Below are 8,685 nucleotides of genomic sequence, written 5' to 3' on the forward strand. Positions count from 1 at the left end.
TGTGTATTTCCTGTATCAGGTGCGAGGGATCAGGAAGGGGTGGGAAGGGGGGGGTAGTACCATAAATGTATATTTATATAATTTATATATTTCTGCAAGGTGTGGGAGATTCTGGGGGGGGGAGGTTTACGTGGGAAGCTTAGAAGAAGAATGCTAGAACTGACCGTTTATGCAGAGGAGGGGTGTGAGGGTTTAATCTGGGGCACATGTGCAGACTGATTTCAGGGGCAAACCGCAAATTTACCTCAAAACTTTGTGACAAATTGGATCTGCGCTGTACATTCTGTACTATAACAAGGCTAGTACTAATGTGAATGCTTTTCAACAAATTGTCACTTTATAATTACAAATTCGTTTGTACAAATTTTGTCAACATAAGGGCACTATTGAAGTAGAAAAAAAGAGGAAAAAAAGGGTACTTTTCATGAACAAAAAGGGGTACTTGGTATTCGTGAAAAGGAACACTTTTATTGTCTTTGACATGTATCTCTGTAACCCCCCTGCACAAGTGCATCTTTGGTATAGCAAACACTTTGATTTTAATACTGATGAACATGAAAGACATTACAATGTCAAAAGTTGAACAGGTTGCAAGTTTATCAATCAATGCTAAACATTTTGGTTTCGATGATAATCGTAACCTATGAATTCATGATGGCGTATGTGTGTATGTAGGGTGTGTGTGAGTGCGGTTGTGACGCCCAGCTTGTAAACACGATTTCTCAAGAAGGGAAGGTCAGACCAATTTCTAAATATTTATGTGTAGAGGTACCACATTGATTACAAGAAGCCTATTGTTTTTGGTGGAGGTCAAAGGCCATTTGGGGTCACCAGGGGTCAAATTGTGAAAATCTTGTAATCACGATATCTCAATACTGGAAGCTTGGGCCAACCTCATATTTAGTGTGTAGAAGGTACCAAATTGAGTTAAAGAAGCCCATTGTTTTTGGTGGAGGTCAGAGGTCAGCAGAGGTCAAATCGTGGAACTCTTGTAAACATGTACACCCTCACTATACATTACATCAGAGTCATGAAGAAAACTGCTTATGTTACATCATCAAAACCACAATGCATTTTTGAATTCTGATTTTGATAGTCATCGTGTAAGTGGGTTCTTTGTATTGACAGACGGATACACATAAGTGATGGACTTAGATTTGGGTGTAAACCAGGCATGTGGTGTGCAGAGGCACAACCAAATTTTGCCCCCTTTTTGATTCCTTGCCCGAAGGCTCAAGGAATCTATGAGACAGGGATTGCGTGTGTGTATGTGTGACGCCCTTGGCTCGTAAACACGATAACTCAACAATGGCAAGTTAGATTGAAGTCATACTTGGTACATAGATGCGCCATGGTGAGTAGATGGACCCAATTGATTTTGGTGCTCATCTCATGATAAACGAAGAATATATAGGTGTCATCGCCAACAAAATTTGACTAATGTCAATAGGTAGATGAGAGCGCAATAAAAAAGTCAATCACGAATAAGTAAAAAGTGGCAAATAGCTGAAAAGGACGCCAGCAGTCCATTTGAGTCCGTCAGGGGGGGGGGGGGGCGGGGCATCCGCCCTGACTGTATGGACGCTCCGCCACTTTTGGGAGCGCAGTGTAGGAAGAGAAGGGGGAGGGAGGGTGGTATTTTTTAACGGTTTGTGTGAGTGTGTGCAATGATTCGTAATGACATGTTATCGCAAGGGTTCAACATGCTCAAATAAAATGAATGAATGAGGAGGAATCCATGTCACTTTTCAACCATATTTTGAAACAAATTGAGCGAATTGATCGCTAGTTATCTTGAAATTGATTTTATCACGGTCATTGTCATATTTCCCATATGTACATTTCCCATAGAAAAGGAGGAAGGGCGAACCTGTACGTAATGTAATCAGAAATACTTTTAAAATGACACCAAAGAGACTAAAAATTCTTTTCGACGTGTTAATAATGATGTCTTTAAAGAGACACCGTAGATCCGTTTGCTCGGTTGAGTTTACTGCAATAGTGGCAAATGGAGACCAATATCCGCACTTAGAGGACCTAATGTTATAGTCGTGGATTGACCTTGAACAGAGGGGCCTACCGTGAAAACGAACGGAAAATTCATCCTTTTATATCTCAGCGATACAATTCCACTGGATACAGAAATACGACTCAAAAGTCATTAGATGTGGTCATTATAACTGTCACATTAAAAGATATGTATAAAAGCAGGTTAAAGATATGATGGAAACTCAAATGTGGACCAAAAAACGATGTCCCTACGGATACCGTCCAGTGACATTTACATAATTTGTGTGTAGTAGGTTCTGTGGCTCTTTTGTTGAAAAACTTTGGAATATGCTTAAAGTTGAGAGTTCGTCCATGCTTAAGATTATTGAGGGACATAGATCATCACGTTTTATGAGGAGGGAGGCTGTTTTTTATTATTTATATAACATCTGGGTAATAGGTGCTGTAACTCTTTTCTTGGAGAAAGCTTGGAATATGCGGATAAGGAAGAAAGTTTCAAGTTCCTCCCATGCATTAGATTAATGAGGGACCTAGATCACCACGCTTTACGAGGATATCTCATAAATTAGGTGTAAGATAAGCGGTGAGTGTGAGGAAGGGTAGGGGAGAATGAGGGGGGGGGTTAATGATGTTACCGGGGGACCTAATAATTCGTCCTAAATGAGATTTGAAAGAAAGTCATTAATGTAGGTAAATATCATTCATTACTGCCTGCTCTCGCTGATTTCTTTTAACCCTAGGAGCGGAGTGCGTGAGGTGAAGAAGGGTAGGGCAGGATGGAGAGGAATAAATGACGATGTAACCAGGGGGCAGATAAATCGTTCAATAAGAGACTTGAATATATATATATATATATATATATATATATATATATATATATATATATATATATATATATAACTTAATATCATTACTGCCTTCTCAAATAGAAATAATATAGACAAAAAGCCTTTCCCGGTCAGATAGTTACACGAAAGTGATGTATAACAAAGACAAGGGTGTCTTCTACTCCACATCTAATTTTAATGTCGATTGATGTTTCAGAGAGGACAAGAGAGGGGCTGGAAAGAGGGGGTTTCCCAAATTTTGTACTTATAAAGAACACGTATTTCTATCTTGTACTTTGGGACCACGTATCTCCCGAACGTAAGCAGATATGGACCTGGGAGTTGCAGATTTGGGCTCCTGAGCATCGATTAACTCCTGTTACGTTATTTGGGCGAAATCGATTTTGGGTCAATTTTTGGCAAAAATTGCAAGGGATAGTTACCCTTACGGATTTTTTAAAATCAGGTTTTTTGCCTCCCACGCACTCAAAATACATCCAATTCGAAAATAAAGTTCAGATTCGTAATCAGCGTGTCGCGAACTACCAGAAAAGATCCACATTTATCGATTTTGCGACAACAAGTTTTTTCACGTCAAAAAAAGTAAGAGCGAAAAACTTTTAGGACGAACAAAGGCTTAAAATCTTTTGTTGTCCCTAAAAGTTTTTCCATTTTCTTTTGTTCATGTGAAGTTGCAAACTGAGCGAAAAAGGTGTCATAAGAGGGCGCAAAGGCGATAAATGTGTATCTTTTCTGGTAGTTCGCGACATGCTGATTACGAATCTGAGGTTTATTTTGGAATTGGGTACCAAAATGAGGTACTTTTTTAACTTTGCAAGAAAAAACACCTATTTTTGGCGCAAATAGAAATAATATAGACAAAAAAGCCTTTCCCGGTCAGATGATTACACGAAAGTGATGTATAACAAAGACAAGGGTGTCTTCTACTCCACATATAATTTTAATGTCGATGGGTGTTTCAGAGAGGACAAGAGAGGGGGCTGAAAAGAGGGGGTTTTCCAAATTTTGCACTTATAAAGAACAGTCACGTATTTCTATCTTGTACTTTGGGACCACGTATCTCCCGAACGGAAGCAGATATGGACCTGGGAGTTGCAGATTTGGGCTCCTGAGCATCGATTACTCCCAGTTACGTCTTTTGGGCGAAATCGAGTTTGGGTCAATTTTTGGCAATTTTTATTTGCGCCAAAAATAGGTGTTTTGTCTGAAAAGTGAAAAAAGTACCTCTTTTTGGTACCCAATTCGAAAATAAAGTTCAGATTCGTAATCAGCGTGTCGCGAACTACCAGAAAAGATCCACATTTATCGATTTTGCGACAACAAGTTTTTTCACGTCAAAAAAAGTAAGAGCGAAAAACTTTTAGGACGAACAAAGGCTTAAAATCTTTTGTTGTCCCTAAAAGTTTTTCCATTTTCTTTTGTTCATGTGAAGTTGCAAACTGAGCGAAAAAGGTGTCATAAGAGGGCGCAAAGGCGATAAATGTGTATCTTTTCTGGTAGTTCGCGACATGCTGATTACGAATCTGAGGTTTATTTTGGAATTGGGTACCAAAATGAGGTACTTTTTTAACTTTGCAAGAAAAAACACCTATTTTTGGCTCAAATAGAAATAATATAGACAAAAAAGCCTTTCCCGGTCAGATGATTACACGAAAGTGATGTATAACAAAGACAAGGGTGTCTTCTACTCCACATATAATTTTAATGTCGATGGGTGTTTCAGAGAGGACAAGAGAGGGGGCTGAAAAGAGGGGGTTTTCCAAATTTTGCACTTATAAAGAACAGTCACGTATTTCTATCTTGTACTTTGGGACCACGTATCTCCCGAACGGAAGCAGATATGGACCTGGGAGTTGCAGATTTGGGCTCCTGAGCATCGATTACTCCCAGTTACGTCTTTTGGGCGAAATCGAGTTTGGGTCAATTTTTGGCAATTTTTATTTGCGCCAAAAATAGGTGTTTTGTCTGAAAAGTGAAAAAAGTACCTCTTTTTGGTACCCAATTCGAAAATAAAGTTCAGATTCGTAATCAGCGTGTCGCGAACTACCAGAAAAGATCCACATTTATCGATTTTGCGACAACAAGTTTTTTCACGTCAAAAAAAGTAAGAGCGAAAAACTTTTAGGACGAACAAAGGCTTAAAATCTTTTGTTGTCCCTAAAAGTTTTTCCATTTTCTTTTGTTCATGTGAAGTTGCAAACTGAGCGAAAAAAGTGTCATAAGAGGGCACAAAGGCGATAAATATGTATCTTTTCTGGTAGTTCGCGACACGCTGATTACGAATCTGAGGTTTATTTTGGAATTGGGTACCAAAATGAGGTACTTTTTTAACTTTGCAAGAAAAAACACCTATTTTTGGCGCAAATAGAAATATTATAGACAAAAAAGCCTTTCCCGGTCAGATGATTACACGAAAGTGATGTATAACAAAGACAAGGGTGTCTTCTACTCCACATATAATTTTAATGTCGATGGGTGTTTCAGAGAGGACAAGAGAGGGGGCTGAAAAGAGGGGGTTTTCCAAATTTTGCACTTATAAAGAACAGTCACGTATTTCTATCTTGTACTTTGGGACCACGTATCTCCCGAACGGAAGCAGATATGGACCTGGGAGTTGCAGATTTGGGCTCCTGAGCATCGATTATTCCCAGTTACGTCTTTTGGGCGAAATCGAGTTTGGGTCAATTTTTGGCAATTTTTATTTGCGCCAAAAATAGGTGTTTTGTCTGAAAAGTGAAAAAAGTACCTCTTTTTGGTACCCAATTCGAAATAAAGTTCAGATTCGTAATCAGCGTGTCGCGAACTACCAGAAAAGATCCACATTTATCGATTTTGCGACAACAAGTTTTTTCACGTCAAAAAAAGTAAGAGCGAAAAACTTTTAGGACGAACAAAGGCTTAAAATCTTTTGTTGTCCCTAAAAGTTTTTCCATTTTCTTTTGTTCATGTGAAGTTGCAAACTGAGCGAAAAAGGTGTCATAAGAGGGCGCAAAGGCGAAAAATGTGTATCTTTTCTGGTAGTTCGCGACATGCTGATTACGAATCTGAGGTTTATTTTGGAATTGGGTACCAAAATGAGGTACTTTTTTAACTTTGCAAGAAAAAACACCTATTTTTGGCGCAAATAGAAATATTATAGACAAAAAAGCCTTTCCCGGTCAGATGATTACACGAAAGTGATGTATAACAAAGACAAGGGTGTCTTCTACTCCACATATAATTTTAATGTCGATGGGTGTTTCAGAGAGGACAAGAGAGGGGGCTGAAAAGAGGGGGTTTTCCAAATTTTGCACTTATAAAGAACAGTCACGTATTTCTATCTTGTACTTTGGGACCACGTATCTCCCGAACGGAAGCAGATATGGACCTGGGAGTTGCAGATTTGGGCTCCTGAGCATCGATTACTCCCAGTTACGTCTTTTGGGCGAAATCGAGTTTGGGTCAATTTTTGGCAATTTTTATTTGCGCCAAAAATAGGTGTTTTGTCTGAAAAGTGAAAAAAGTACCTCTTTTTGGTACCCAATTCGAAAATAAAGTTCAGATTCGTAATCAGCGTGTCGCGAACTACCAGAAAAGATCCACATTTATCGATTTTGCGACAACAAGTTTTTTCACGTCAAAAAAAGTAAGAGCGAAAAACTTTTAGGACGAACAAAGGCTTAAAATCTTTTGTTGTCCCTAAAAGTTTTTCCATTTTCTTTTGTTCATGTGAAGTTGCAAACTGAGCGAAAAAGGTGTCATAAGAGGGCGCAAAGGCGATAAATGTGTATCTTTTCTGGTAGTTCGCGACATGCTGATTACGAATCTGAGGTTTATTTTGGAATTGGGTACCAAAATGAGGTACTTTTTTAACTTTGCAAGAAAAAACACCTATTTTTGGCGCAAATAGAAATAATATAGACAAAAAAGCCTTTCCCGGTCAGATGATTACACGAAAGTGATGTATAACAAAGACAAGGGTGTCTTCTACTCCACATATAATTTTAATGTCGATGGGTGTTTCAGAGAGGACAAGAGAGGGGGCTGAAAAGAGGGGGTTTTCCAAATTTTGCACTTATAAAGAACAGTCACGTATTTCTATCTTGTACTTTGGGACCACGTATCTCCCGAACGGAAGCAGATATGGACCTGGGAGTTGCAGATTTGGGCTCCTGAGCATCGATTACTCCCAGTTACGTTATTTGGGCGAAATCGAGTTTGGGTCAATTTTTGGCAATTTTTATTTGCGCCAAAAATAGGTGTTTTGTCTGAAAAGTGAAAAAAGTACCTCTTTTTGGTACCCAATTCGAAAATAAAGTTCAGATTCGTAATCAGCGTGTCGCGAACTACCAGAAAAGATCCACATTTATCGATTTTGCGACAACAAGTTTTTTCACGTCAAAAAAAGTAAGAGCGAAAAACTTTTAGGACGAACAAAGGCTTAAAATCTTTTGTTGTCCCTAAAAGTTTTTCCATTTTCTTTTGTTCATGTGAAGTTGCAAACTGAGCGAAAAAAGTGTCATAAGAGGGCGCAAAGGCGATAAATGTGTATCTTTTCTGGTAGTTCGCGACATGCTGATTACGAATCTGAGGTTTATTTTGGAATTGGGTACCAAAATGAGGTACTTTTTTAACTTTGCAAGAAAAAACACCTATTTTTGGCGCAAATAGAAATAATATAGACAAAAAAGCCTTTCCCGGTCAGATGATTACACGAAAGTGATGTATAACAAAGACAAGGGTGTCTTCTACTCCACATCTAATTTTAATGTCGATGGGTGTTTCCTAGAGGACAAGAGAGGGGCTGAAAAGAGGGGGTTTCCCAAATTTTGCACTTATAAAGAACACGTATTTCTATCTTGTACTTTGGGACCACGTATCTCCCGAACGGAAGCAGATATGGACCTGGGAGTTGCAGATTTGGGCTCCTGAGCATCGATTAACTCCTGTTACGTTATTTGGGCGAAATCGATTTTGGGTCAATTTTTGGCAAAAATTGCAAGGGATAGTTACCCTTACGGATTTTTTAAAATCAGGTTTTTTGCCTCCCACGCACTCAAAATACATCCAATTCGAAAATAAAGTTCAGATTCGTAATCAGCGTGTCGCGAACTACCAGAAAAGATCCACATATATCGATTTTGCGACAACAAGTTTTTTCACGTCAAAAAAAGTAAGAGCGAAAAACTTTTAGGACGAACAAAGGCTTAAAATCTTTTGTTGTCCCTAAAAGTTTTTCGCTTTTCTTTTGTTCATGTGGAGTTGCAAACTGAGCGAAAAAAGTGTCATAAGAGGGCACAAAGGCGATAAATATGTATCTTTTCTGGTAGTTCGCGACACGCTGATTACGAATCTGAAGTTTATTTTGGAATTGGGTACCAAATTGAGGTACTTTTTTAACTTTGCATGACAAAACACCTATTTTTGGCGCAAATAGACATGATATGGACAAAAAACCTTTCCCGGTCAGATAATTACACAAAATTGGTGTATAACAAAGACAAGAGTGTCTTCTACTTCACGTCTAGTTTTCATGTCGATGGGTGTTTCAGAGAGGACAAGAGAGGGGGCTGAAAAGAGGGATTTTTCCAAATTTTGCACTTATAAAGAACAGTCACGTATTTCTATCTTGTACTTTGGGACCACGTATCTCCCGAACGGAAGCAGATATGGACCTGGGAGTTGCAGATTTGGGCTCCTGAGCATCGATTACTCCCAGTTACGTCTTTTGGGCGAAATCGAGTTTGGGTCAATTTTTGGCAATTTTTATTTGCGCCAAAAATAGGTGTTTTGTCTGAAAAGTGAAAAAAGTACCTCTTTTTGGTACCCAATTCGAAAATAAAGTTCA

The sequence above is a fragment of the Apostichopus japonicus genome, chromosome 14, assembly GCF_037975245.1.
Source record: "Apostichopus japonicus isolate 1M-3 chromosome 14, ASM3797524v1, whole genome shotgun sequence".
Lineage (NCBI taxonomy): Eukaryota > Metazoa > Echinodermata > Holothuroidea > Aspidochirotida > Stichopodidae > Apostichopus > Apostichopus japonicus.